Source organism: Canis lupus, chromosome 32 (assembly GCF_048164855.1).
Source record: "Canis lupus baileyi chromosome 32, mCanLup2.hap1, whole genome shotgun sequence".
Lineage (NCBI taxonomy): Eukaryota > Metazoa > Chordata > Mammalia > Carnivora > Canidae > Canis > Canis lupus.
Window position 1 is genome coordinate 19,485,541 of NC_132869.1, and position 15,152 is coordinate 19,500,692.

Sequence of the window (15,152 nt, forward strand, 5' to 3'; positions counted from 1 at the left end):
TTTGTATTTTGTATTAGTTTAGGCCTCAACAAAAACTGGATCTAGCCTTGACAAACCTCCCCCTTGTTCCTGCAACTCCAACCACAGTGGGCCTATTTGTTATCCCTTGAACACAGGCACACACTCATCTCAAAGCCTTTGCCCTTGCTATTCCCTTTGCTTCTAGAATGCTTCTTCCAGATATCTACATGGCTCCTCTCTCACTTCCTTCAAACTTTTGCTCAAATATGTCTTTCTCAATTCAGCCTTTCCTGATTACCCTTTTCAAAACTGCAGCCCCATACCTGCTTCCTTAGCGCAGTAGCAGCACATCAGTCTCATAAAATTGTAGCCCTTCAAATGTACAAGATAATTTATTTATTCATTGATTTTGATGACTGGCTTTCTTCCTCTCCCCCCACAAAAATGTAAGCTCCATACAGACTGAAATTTTTTACTTTTTAAAATCTGTTTTGTTCACACACGGCTCTATCTGAAACCCCCGGGGCAGTGTCTGGCACATACTATATGTTCAGTAAATACTTACAAAATGCTTAGATTGGATGGATGGATAAACTAGTAAGTAAATGAATGAATTACCAAAGTTCTGATTATCGTAAGACAATCAACACTACCACAGTCAAACAAGATCATTCCAGCCAAAATCGTTGAAATGTGATGTTTTAATTAGCTTATCCACCATACAAAAATTTACAATTCACAATAGACAATTCCTTAGTTATTAAGGTTACTTTTCTTCATAGAAAATACCATCTTGAAATTACTTCATAAGGTTTAAGATTTTGTCATTAAAAGAATCTAGATTTCAAAGTTAAGCCTAGAAATAAAAATTAGAATTCCCTTTAAATTAGGAAGTTCTGTTGGAACAATTAGAAGACACAATATTACATGAAAACAAGGTCCACCAGGGGACTATAATTCAAATAGCATTTATTAAAGCCACTCAAAATAATAACAATGGCAGCTACAATTAGAGGCTTGATAAATGCCAGATACTGAATTAAATGCTCAAATACTGAATTAAAGAAGTGTTCTAAGGTGTGGGTCTATGTTAAGGGACATAAAAGCATTTTTTTAAATAAATGATTATAGTTCAAGGGATGAAATTAAGGATTTTTCTTTTACAAAGCCAAAGTATGACAACTAGAATATTATACAGTTGGGAATGCTAAATCACAAAGAAATGGAGAACTGGCACAAATGCATTTATAAATATGTCCTAAAGGCCAATAAGTATATATGGCATACAATGTCATTCAAAGTATTTATAATTTTATTACTCACTATAAATGTCGTAGTTCAAAATTGACTTATTTTTGTGTTTGTGTCATGCTAATATTTAAACCTATTCTAGCAGAGAATACTGATTAATATATTCATTAACCATTATTTTCTTATTCAATTCACTATTCATTTGTTTATTCCTTATTCATATTCAGATACTCCTATAACTATAGAATAGTAATATTTAATGTATTTTTCCAGTCAACTTATAAAATGTTATTTAAAATGTGTTTTTAAGCTTCCCACTATAATGGAGCAACTTGTGTCAGGATCAACCCATCTGTTGAGAACTAAAAAAGCTAGATGAAATATATAAAATGTTTGAAAATATATAGAACAAAATCTGACAAAACTTAAAGAGCCAAGAACCAGCAGAGAAGAGAAAGGTATTAAAGTAAATTTAGTATTCTGTACCTTTCCCCTTAAGGCAATTGCTAATTCCTCAGCTTCCCAGAGATGAGAGAAGACAATAGAGTTAGAACCCAGCAGCACTTGGCGGGATGAACACTGGGTATTATGTTATATGTTGGCAAATTGAACTCCAATAAAAAAATAAAATAAAATAAAAATAAAGAACCCAGCAGGGAAGAGGATCTTTGGTAACACTCTAGGTTTCCTGTTGACTTCTGAAGAACTGCATTCTAGAAGTAAGAACTAACAAAAATAGAGTAGGCCTTATAAATACTAAAAATCAGCCTCATGATATCTCAGTCTGTGACTGGATCAAGATAACCTGTTCCTTCTCTAACTGCATGTGAGAAGAAAAGTAAATTCTCCTCAAGGAAGATAACACTATCTACATCCCCTACAATTTTTTTTATGTGCAAGGTCTAGATTTCAATAATAAATTATCAAGTATGGCAGGGAACAATATCAAACTATTGAAAACCAAGAGAAAAGTAGAAAAAGGAAATCAACCTATAGATGATCTAGATATTGGAACTGTCAGACGTGGACTTTAAAATAATTGTGATTAACATGTACATTAGAATGGATGACAAAATGAATAATTTCACTAAAAAAACAAATTATGCATAAAAGAAAAAAAGTATAGAATTTAAAAATATAATAATGTAACTAAGCATTCAATATATGAGTTTAACAGCACAGAAGACATAGCAGCAGAAGGGAATAGTTGTAAATTAGTCGTTAGAAAAATATTAAAACTGAACACGGAGGGAAGAAAAAAGTTGAAAATATCAGAAAAAAAGCATAAGCACATTAGATACATGTTAAAAGATCTATCATATGTATCATTTGGAGTCCCACAAGAGAGAACTGAGGGAATAGGGAGTAGTAAGAGTATTTGAAGATATTCTGAGAATTTTCCAACATCCAAAAGAAGTCAAGCTGAAAAAATAAGAATCTCTGTAAATTCCAAGTTAGATAAATACTAAGAAAACCATACCTAGGCCAGAATAGTAAAAAGGATGAAAGACAAAAAGAAAGCTTTTGAAATAGCCAGAAGACATATCACTTCAACAAAAGAATTTAAGAGAGTAACAAAAGAATAACAAGCCTGTAAAAAAAAAAAAAAAAAAAAAAAAAAGAATAACAAGCCTGTCAGTTTACTTTTTAAAAGAATGAATGAAGGCCTGAATGTAATGGAATGGTACCTTTAATGTGCCAGAGAAAAGACTACCAATCTGGAGTTCTATGCTCCATAGAAATGATTCATCCAATATAAATCCAAAATAAGGATTCTTTTCTCCTAATAAAAGTGACTGAATTCAGTTTTTAAAAAATGAAAGGAAGTCTTTAGGCAGAAGGAAAATTATTCCAGAGAGAATCACAGAAATGCAAAAAAATGAAAAAAAAAATGAAGTATTGTAGGTAAATCTACACAAATAATGAATATGGTGACAACACCACATGTTATTTGTTACTGCTGTCTTATTAGTTTTAAAATATACAAAGAGTTAAATACATGATAACAATGGCACAGAGTAGACAAGGAAAAAAAAGAGTAACAAGGAAAGTTAAAATGCTCTAAATTCTTACATGGCTCACAAAGTAGTAAAAGTACTAAATTAAATAGATGTGTTGTAATCTTAAGAATAACCACAAAAACAATATTAAAGGAATGATAAGTAACAAGCTAACATGCTTAGAAATGGAACAACAGAAATATTGCTTATGCAAAGGAAAGCAACAAAAAAGAGAAAAATAAATGTAGAATAATAAGATAATTTATTAATCATAAATATATCAGTAATTTTATTAACCATAAATGAACTAAATATTTCATTTAAAAGCCAAAGTTTATGTTTTCATTTAAAAGCCACTATATGTTGCATCTTAAATTTAAGAACATTAAGGGGCTCAAAGTCAAAATATAGAAAAAATATATTTTTATATATAAATATATATATATTGATTAATGTGAACATTAATCAAAGGAAATCTGGTATCCCTACACTAATCTCAGATGAAGTATACTTCAATATATAAGAATTACCAGAGATAAGCAGGGCCATCCATAACAATAAAAGATTATTCTTCCAGGAATACATAACTCTATGTATGCATAAATCTACTATGTAACTTAAAAAAAATATAAAGCAAAAACTGACAGAACTAAAAGGAGAAATAGACAAATTTAAGAATATCTTGATAAACTAAAATATGGCTGTGATAGTTAATTTTAATGTGTCAATTTGAGTGGGCCATGAGACAGCCTGGACATTTGGTCAAATAGTATTCCCTATGTGTCTGTGAGAGCATAATATGAAAGAGACCTTTAAATAATGTAGGTGGCAGAACAGATATGCTGTTGTTCCAAACTACAGAACAGAAAGTAAACTTTAAAAGGATGTGAAGTTCTAGTTAATATGTAGGAGAATTTACTGTCCAGAGAATTATCTATCTCCTAAATTACAAACTTGGACATGTCAGAGTAAATATTCAAGGAAAATATTCAGCAACACTCTAGGAATAGATTGTCAAGTTGAAAGAAAATCTGAACAGGATGATTTTTGAAGACCGTTCTAATTCCCAGGTTTTATCATTCTGTACAACCTAAAACTATATTAATAGAATTATTAGATCAAAGCGAGTATCAATTGGAAATAAGGTATAACATTTAGGAAAGATATCACAATTGATACTGTAGATTTAAGAGTTATCTCCATGGAGATGAAAGTAGTCAAGATAGAAGAGGAACCCTCTGCGGAGCACATACAGAGAGAAGACTACAGACGACTGAACCAGGGGAAATTCCACTGAGATCCAGTGAAGGAGACAGGGTCACAGCAGTCTGAGAATCAAGAATTTCCACAAGACTCATGAAGATCAAGGGAAAATAACATTCAAGGAGGGAATATTCCCCCCTCCCCACCAAATCCATAGAGAAGTGATAAAGGATGGTGTTGAGGAACAGCCCCTATAGAGAGTTTCCAGTGACCGGTGGTTTTTTAATAGCAGCCCAACCTAACCTATATCCTGAGTAACAAAACATCAGATTGCTTAAAGCCTACATAATACCTCAATTAGAGCAGCACACAATTTTGAGAAGTGTATGAGAGCAAGAAGACATCTCTTTTCTGCACTTTCTATTTGCAACTGTGCACAATGACTATGATGGCACATTTTTAAGTATATAGTAAACACTCTGTGGAGGAAAAAAAAAGACTCCTTTTTCAAAGGATTTAAAGATAGCATAAAAATCTAGAACACAAATAGGACTAAGAACACCAATGCTGCCTCTTCCTTTCTTCCCAGTTAAAAAGCTGAGGAACCAATGACTGGATAACTTGTGCCCTACAATACTTGGGATAACAGCAAAGATTTAGCGTCTGGGACACCTGGTGGCTCAGCGGTTGGGTGCCTGCCTTCAGCTCAGGTCATGATCCCGCAATCCAGGATCGAGTCCTGCATCGGGCTCCTTGTGGGGAACCTGCTTCTCCCTCTGCCTGTTGTCTCTGTCTCTGTCTCTGTCTCTCTCTGTCTCTCATGAATAAATAAATAAAATCTTTTTAAAAAAGATTTTGGGTCTGGAATAATTTCTATCACCTTTTGATACAGAATTTTAGAAAAGTGAAATGGAAGGGATTGGGCATTTCTCATTTCTAGTGGTACTCAATAAAATTTCCCATGTCCTTTTCCCTCTAGACACCAAAAAGTTACAAAAATGTACAGGAGAATCCATTAAAAAGTAATAACGAACTAGGGGTGGTGGAAAGGGAGGTGGACGGGGGGTGGGGGTGACTGGGTGACGGGCACTGAGGTGGGCACTTGACAGGATGAGCACTGGGTGTTATTCTATATGTTGGCAAATTGAACACCAATTAAAAGTAAATTTATATAAAAAAAAGTAATAACCCCAAAGTTGTAAGAATCCTTGTAAAACTAGCACTGTCTTCATATGTCACTGATTAGCGGGTACTGATTATCACTTCATTCTAATGGCCTCATTTTCAGTTAAAAAAAAATAGAGGATTTTGAAAAAATTATACCATCTTTTCAAACAAATTAGTATATTAGATGAAAACCAAGTTCAAACAAAAACTAATACCTTCACAAGTACTTAAAGAACTTTTGGATTTGTTGTTGTACCATACGGAATAAATGCAGGCAAAAATAACACTCTTTAAACACATGTATTAATAAATATACATGTTCTTTTACACACATTGAAAGGTGCCTGTGAAAGTAGGTTCCATGTTACATATCTTTTTTATCACCAATCCTTTACTGCAGGACCAAACCACTATAAGCTGATAAACACTATAAGCTCACAATAATGCCTGAGAATCGGGAATATAAATTCCAACCAAAAAAAACAACCTCCTTTGTAAGCAAAACAGATGCATTGCCTAAGGCCCATAATACTTTGTGGGACAGACAAAAATGTTTAAATTTAAATTATTTTAAAATTAGAAGAAAAAGATGAATACATAATGAATTCATAATAATAAACCCAGCCTGGATTACATTTGTCTTTATACTCACACAATTGTAAAATATACTTTTTAATGTTTTTTGGAGGAAGGGGCCAACAAAATGCCAATGAAAGTCATAATGTGATCTACTCCACACCCCATAAATATACAGAGGGCTTTCCTGTGGAATAATGTGTGCTGGTTCCACAACCTCCACATTTTGGAACCAAGAACAGCCTTAGTTTTAAGAAAACCTCTATTTATTTCTTTTCCTTCCCATGTTACCAAACTACATGAAATCTCAATTAAGAATTTTACACAAGAATAGTGGTCTTTATATGCTTTAAAATGGTTTGTCTTGGGCCTCCCACATGAACTACATAGAAAGAGTGAATTACCAAGAATGGAAAAGTTCCAAAGAAGTTGGCTAAGGAGGAGAACCCTAAGCCCACCTTGTCCCCAGGGTTACAAACCAGGTAACACCCACATCAGTGTAAATAACCCAGAAACTACCAGAAATCTAGCAGAACAGACTCTCCGCAGCTAAATGTAGAAAACACACACAAAACAGGGTAGGAAGGGCAGAGACGCAGTCAGGAGCTCAATAGACCTATGCGACTGTCCATGGAAGGGAAAAGACATCATGGGTGCAGAGACTAGAAAGAAACAGATCCTTACAACAGGTGTCCCAGGCCCAGAGAATCCCTATAACATTTGGTTTTGAAAACCAGAAGGGCATATTTTTCTCAAGAGCTTACAATCAGCAAGGCTTAACATCTGGAACTTCAAAATTCAACCTGCTCCACCCTGGGAGAGCCTGGAGAGAGGGCAATAGGGAACTGAGTCCTTACCCTAAAAGACACACCATAAGAAACGTCTCCAAGGACATACAGCATAGAAGCATCAGTTTGAAAAGACACCTGGAGTTTATGGAGGGTGACTTGTTTACTAATCTCAGAGAATGTATTGGAGAAGCAGTGATCCTTGGGAGACTTCTCAAGGAACAGAGGAGATGGTGAACATTACTTTCCTCCCCTGCCCCTCAGCCTAGACACAGAGAGCCCCCAACAAAGTCAACCCAATTTTACAATTAAGATACATACTAATTAAAAAGGCAAAAGTAGTAACAAAGAAAAAATTTGAAAAGCATCAAGAGAAAAGAAAACAGTTACATACAAGGGAAACTCTATAAGGCCATCAGCTGATTCTTTTTGCCAGACACTTTGCAGAACAGAAGGAAGTGGGACAGGATATATTCAAAGTGATAAAAGGAAAAAAAAACTGCGGCTAAGAATACTCTATCCAGCAAAACTATCATTCAGAATAGAAAGAGACAGTTTCTCAGACAAACAAAAACTGCAAGAAATATTTAAGGGAACTCACTAAGTAGAAAGGAAAAACCACAAGTACAAGAAAAAGAAGTAGGAAACAAAAGCAATAAAAATAGGTACATTTCTAAAAATTAGTCAAGAGATCACAAAATTAAAAGATATAAAGTATGACATCATATACCTGAAACCTGGGAGACTGGGGAGAAGACTAAAGAATGGGTTCAAACTTAAGCAATCATCAACTTATTTTAGACCACTATAGGCATAAAATGTCATATATGACCTAATAGTAATAACCACAAAAACTAATAATATATATGCAAAATATAAGAGAAAAGAATCCAAATATATCATTAAAGAAAGCCTGTAAACTATGAGAGAAAAGAGCAAGAGAAGAAAGGAATAGAGAAGAGAAGATTTACAAAAACCACCATAAAACAACTAACAATATGGTAATAAGTACATACATAGCAATATTTACTTTGAATGTAAATAGACTAAATGTTCCAATAAAAAAATAGGGTGACAGAATGGATAAAAAGCAAGACCCATATATATGCCACCTACAAAAGATTCATTTCAGACCTAAAGACACATGCAGATTGAAACTAAAGGGATGGAAAAGCATTTATCATGCAAATCGAAGTAAAAAGAAAGCTAAGGTAACAATACTTATATCAGACAAAATAGACTTTAAACGAAAACTGTAAAAGAGACAAAGAAGGACACTATACAATCATAAATAGAACAGTCCAACAAGGTATAACAATTGTAAATATTTATGCACCCAACATGGGAGCACCCAGATACATGAATCTACTAATAACAAACATAAAGAAAGCAATAAACAGTATTACAATAATAGGAGACTTTAACCTCCACTTAAATCAATGGACAGATCTTCAAAGCAGAAAATCAACAAGGAAACAGTGGCTTTGAATGACACATTGGAACACATGGATCTAACGACAGATCTATTTATAACATTCCATCCTAAAACAGCAGAATACACATTCTTGTCAAATATGCATAGAACATTCTCCAGAATAGATCACATATTGAGCCACAAATCAAGACTCAACAAATTCAAAATGATTGCAGTCATACTATGCATCTTGTCCAACCACAACACTATGAAACTAGAACTCAACCAGAAGAAAAAAATCTGGAAAGAGAATAAATATATGGAGGCTAAATAACATGCTACAAAACAATGAATGAGTCAACCAAGAAATTAAAGAGGAGATCGAAAAATACATGGAAACAAATGACAATGAAAACACAACAGTCTAGGAAATGCCTAGATGGCTTAATTGGTGAAGCATCTGCCTTGGACTCAGGTCATGATTCCATGATCCTGGGATCAAGCCCTGCATTGGGCTCCCTGCTCATCGAGGAGTCTGCTTCTCCTTCTCCCTCTGCCTCTGCCTCTGCCTCTCCTCCTCACTCATGCTTGCTCACACTCTCTCGTTCTCTCAAATAAATAATCTTTAAAACATACACACATACACACACACACACACACACACACACACACACACACACACACACAATGGTCCAAAATTTTCAGGATACAGCAAAAGCTGTTCTAAGAGGGAAGTTTATAGCAATACAGGACTGCCTCAAGAAACAAGAAAAATCTCAAATAAAAAACATAACTCTACATCTAAAGGGGTTAGAAACAGACAGAAGGAAGTAGAAGGAAGGAAATATTAAAGATTAAAGAATAAAATAGAAACCCCCCAAAAAAGAAAACAGATCAATTAAACCAGGAGTTGTTTCTTTAAAAAGATCAACAAAATTTGTAAACCTTTAGCCAAACTCATAAAAAAACCTCAAGCAAAATCAGAAATGAAAAAGAAATAACACCACCACAGAAATAAAAAGGATTATAAGAGAATATTATAAAAAAATTACAGTCCAACAAACTGGACAACTTAAAAGAAGTGGATACATTCCTAGAAACATGTAATCTCTCAAAACTGAATCAGTAAGAAATAGAAAATTTGAACAGAACAATTACCAACAAGGAAATTGCATACATAATCAAAAACTACCAACAAACAAAAGTCCAGGACCAGATGGCTTCACAGGTGAATGCTACCAAACATTTATTTTTTTAAGATTTACTTATTTATTTGAGAGAGAAAGAATGAGCAGGGGGAGGGGCAGAGAGAGAGAGAGAGACTCCCCACTGAGTGCAGAGTCCAATTCAGGGTTCATTCCCACAACCCAGAAACCATGACCCAAGCTGATATCAAGAGTCAGACACTTAACCAACTAAACCACTCAGGTGCCCCTATCAAATATTTAAAAAGAAGTAAGTACCTATTATTCTCAACTATTCCATAAAAGAGAAAAGGAAGGAAAGCTTCCAAATTCCTTCTATGAGGCCAGCATTACACTGATACCAAAACCATATAAAGGCACTACAAAAAAAGAGAACTTATCTCTGATGAACCAATATTTCTGATGAACACAGATGTAAAAATCATCAAGATATAGCAAACCAAATCTAACAATACATTATAAAAAAATCATTCACCATGATCAAGTGGGATTTATTCCCAGGATGCAAGGGTGATTCAATATTTGCAAATCAATCAACATAATACATCACATCAATAAGAGAAAGAAAAACCATATGATCTTTTCAGTAGATGCAGAAAAAGCATTTGACAAAGTACAACACCACACATGATAAAAACTTTCAAGTAGTTTTAGAGGAAATATACTTCAACATAATAAAGGCCATTTATGAAAAAGCCACAGCTAACATCATACTCAATGGAGAAAAACTGAGAACTTTTGCTCTAATATCAGGAACAAGACAAGAAAATCCACTCTCACCACTTTTATTCAACATAGTACTGCAAGTCCTAGCCACAGCAGTCAGACAACAAAGAAATAAAAGTCATCCAAATTGGTAAGAAAGAAGTAAAACTTTCACTATTTGCAGATGACACAATACTATATGTATAGAACCCTAAAGACTCAAAAAAAAAAAAAAACTACTAAAACTGATAAATGAATTCACTAAAGTCACAGGATCCAAAATTAACATACAGAAATCCATTTCTATTCACTAGCAGAAAGAGAAATTAAGAAAACAGTCCCATTTATAATTGCATCAAAAATAATAAAATACCTAGGAATAAACCTAACCAAGGAGATGAAAGACCTGTACTCTGAAAACTAAAATGTTCATGACAGAAATTGAAGACAATACAAACAAATGAAAAGATATTCTATGCTCATATATCAGAAGAACAAATATTATTAAAATATCCATACTACCCAGAGCAACCTACATATTTAATGCACTGCCTAGCAAAATGCCAAGAACATTTTCCACAGAACTAGAACAAATAATCTTGAAATTTGTACTGAAAGATCTCAAGTAGCCAAAGCAATCTTGAAAGAAGAACAAAACTGGAGGTACCACAACCCCATATCTCAAGATGTACCACAAAGCTATAATAATCAAAAGAGTATGGTACCAGCACTAAAAATAGACACATATATCAATGTAACAGAACAGAAAACCCAGAAAGAAATAAACCAACAATTATATGGTCAGTTAGTCATTGACAAAGTAGGAAATGGTGTTGGGAAGGGCACTGAGGAGGGCACATGATGAGATGAGCACTGGGTGTTATACTATATGTTGGCAAATTGAGTTTAAATAAAATATTTTTAAAATAAAATACAAAAAAAAAGGGCAGCCCCGGTGGCGCAGCGGTTTAGCGCCGCCTGCAGCCCAGGGCGTGATCCTGGAGACCCTGGATCGAGTCCCACGTCAGGCTCTCTGCGTGGAGCCTGCTTCTCCCTCTGCCTGTATCTCTGCCTGTGTGTGTGTGTGTGTGTGTGTGTGTCTATGAGTAAATAAATAAAATATTTTTAAAAATAAAATACAAAAAAAATGATGTTGGGAAAACTGGACAGTGACATGCAAAAAATGAAACTGAATCAGTTTCTCACACCATGCACTCATGAAAGAAACCTCAAAATGGATCAAGGACCTAATTGTGAGACCTAAAAACATAAAAATCTAGAAGAGAACGCAGGCAGTAATTTCTAGGACATTACCTGGAGTAATATTTTCCTAGATATGTCTCCTGAGGCAAGGGAAACAAAAGCAAAAATAAACTACTAGGACTATATCAAAACAAAAACCTTCTGCACAGCAAAGGAAACAATCAACAAAACTAAAATACGGCCTACTGAGTGGGAGAAGATATTCGTAAATGATATATCCAATAAAGGATTAGTATATAAACATATAAATAACTTATACAGTTGAACTTATACAGTTCAACACAAAAACACAAATAATTCAATTTAAAAATGGACAGAATACAAGAACAAACATTTCTCCAAGGGAAGACATACAGATAGTCAACAGACACATGAAAAGATGGTCATCACTGATCATCAGGGAAATTCAAATCAAAACTACAATGACCTATCACCTCATACCTGTAAGAATAGCTAAAATCAAAAACACAAGAAAAAACTATTGTTGGTGAGGATGTGGAGAAAAAGGAACCCTCTAGTAGTGTTGATAGGAATGCAAACTGGTACAGCCACTAAAGAAAACAGTACAGAGGTTCTTCAAAAAATTAAAAATAGAATTATCATATGATCCATTAGTTCCACTACTGGTATTTAACTAAAGAATACAAAAACACTAATTTAAAGGGTTACATGCACCCCTTTGTTTATTGCAGCATTATTTACAATAGCCAAACTATGGAGGCAGCCCAGTGTCCTTTGGTAGATGACTGAATAAAGAAGCGGTATATATATTATTACACCATAAAAAAGAATGAAATCCTGCCTTTTGCAGTGATGTGGACAGAGCCAGAAGGTATAATGCTAAGTAAAATAAATCAGTCAGAGAAAGACAAATACCTGATGATTTCAGTCATATAGGGAATTTAAGAAATAAATTTAAATGAACAAAGAAAAAAAGAGACAAACCAAAAGTAGACTCTTAACTATAAAGAACAAACCAACAGTTTGTTCACCCACCAGATGGCAGGGGTGGAGGATGGGTGAAACAGATAAAGGAAATTAAGAGTACACTTATGATGAGCACGGAGTAATATACAGAATTGTTGAATCATTATATTTTACACCTGAAACTAAAGCAGTGTATGTTAACTCTACTGGAATTAAATTTTTTAAAAAGAACAAATAGATTATAATCATAATGTTTGAAATTTGAGTCAATTAGCTGGGATTTTTTACATCTTAAAGAATGTGAGACTTATATGAATATGGTTATAATAAAGAATATATGAGAGAATTATTTTTTACCCACAACATCATGTTTGGCTTGTTATATTTTCATATACATCATCTCTAGCCCAAGCTTCCTGATGATGTTGTGGAAGTTTATATTCTCAACTATTGCAGATATTCAACATCTCATTGGGATTAAAATATCACTTCTTCATGAGTTTTCCCCATGACAACCCCAGGCTGACTAGAAGGTCTCTAATCTGTGCTCCTCTATCAAATATACCAGTTGTAGTAATGTTTAGCAAACTATTTTTAAATTATCGTTGCTACTGTAAACTTAACAATTGTGTGACGATACACGCATTTTATCAAACTGTAAAAATCTTGAAATCAAGAAAGGTTAGCACTTCCTAGCATATCACATGGGCTCAAAATATTTGTTGACTGCCTGCATAGCAAATGAATAGGTTATAATAGCTCTCCAGTCTATGACCAAATAAATCTATAGGAACTGATGTAACCCAAAGATGTATCATCCCCAATCATGATGATGCTAATGATAGTGTCAGATTTCTCTGAAAATCTGTCCCAAAGCAGATATAGAATCAGATACGTGGCCAAAACATTTGGCCTTATTACATCACAATGACTATTGGTCTGTAAAATGAAATTATGTGTAAGGAAGATCAGAAAGTTACATTCCTCATACAATGTCAATTAACTAATTGCCCATTAAAAATAAAACATTATCTCTATGATATTCGTGCCAAGAATGTCCAATCCAAATCTATTTGGGTGTTGTAATGGTCTTTTCCAAAATTCTGTATAATGAAAAACTGTTGTAAATTTAAAAGAAAATAAAGGAATTACAAGCCAAACACAATGTGTGAACATCTATTAGGTACCATACCAAAAATAAAAACCAGCTCTGAGAGATAAGATGTTTTATGGACAAATGGAGAAACTGAAAAATGGAATCTATGTTATTTACCAATGTTATATTTCTTGGGTGTATTGACAATATTGCAGTAATACAGGAGAATATCCTTGTTCCTAGAAAATTCTTCCAGGGATATAGTATCCACGAATCAACCAGTGTAACATACCACATTATGAAGGAAGCAAAATGAAGGATAAAAATCATATGATCATATCAACAAATGTAGAAAAAGCATTTGACAAAACTTGTCACTCATTCATGATAAAAAAAATATCAGCAAAGTGGGTTCAGAGGGCACATATCTCAACGTAATAAAGGCCATGTATAACAAACCCACAGCTAACATCATTCTCAGTGATGAGAAGCTGAAAATGTTTCCTCTAAAATCGGGAGCAAGGCAAGGATATCCACTCTTGCCACTTTTATTCAACATAGTACTGGAAGTCCTAGCCATAGTAATCAAGTAAGAGAAAGAAATTAAAGGCACCCAAATTGGTAAAGCAGAAGTAAAATTGCAGTACTATTTGCAGATGACAATAAACAACTGAGACTATATCAGACTGAAAGACTTTTGCCCAGTGAAGAAAACCATCAATAAAATGAAAAGACAGGGATATATGGGTGGCACAGTCAGTTAGGAGTCCGACTCGAGGTTTCAGTTTAGGTCATGATCTCAGAGTTGTGACATTGAGCCCCACATTGGCTCCACACTCAGTGTGGAACCTGCTAAAGTTTTTCTCCCCCTCTCCCTCTACACCCCCTACCCACTCACTCTAAAATAAATTTTAAAATCTTTTTTTAAAAAGACTACTGAATTGGAGAAGATATTTGTAAATGATATATCTGGTAAGGAGTTAGTATAAAGAATTCATACAATTCAAGATAAAAAAAATTGGACTTAAAATGGGTAGAGAATCTGAATAGACATTTTTCCAAAGAAAACATACAGATGGCCAACAGATGCATGACAAGATGCTCAACATCACTGAGCATCAAGGAAATGCAAATCAAAACCTTACAACTGTCAGAACAGCTATAATCAAAATGACAAAAACTGTTGGTGAGGATATGGAGAAACCGGAGCGCTCATGCACTGTTTCTGGAAAGGTAAATTGGTATAACTGCTATGAAAAACAGTATAGAGGTTTCTTAAAAGATTAAAAATAAAAATACCATATAATCCAGCAATTCCATCTCTGGTTATTTACCCCAATAAAACAAAAACCCTAATTCAAAAAATATATGCACTCTTATGTTTATTGCAATATTATTCATAACAGCCAAAGTGGAAGCAATCTAAGTGTTCACCAATAGATGAATGGATGAAGATATGCTGGACACACACACACACACACACACACCCAGAGAAATACTATTTAGCCATTCGAAAGAATGAAATTTTATCATTTGTGACAACATGAGTGGGCCTAGAAGGTATTAAGTTTAGTGAAATAAATCAGAAAGAGAAAG

At 34.1% G+C, this 15,152-nt stretch overlaps 1 protein-coding gene across 3 annotated transcripts in view; it reads right to left on the reverse strand.

Annotated features, from left to right (window-relative positions):
- ATP8B4 (ATPase phospholipid transporting 8B4 (putative)) overlaps positions 1 to 15,152 on the reverse strand; it is a 236,410-nt gene that overhangs the window by 200,787 nt on the left and 20,471 nt on the right. The window lies entirely within an intron of this gene.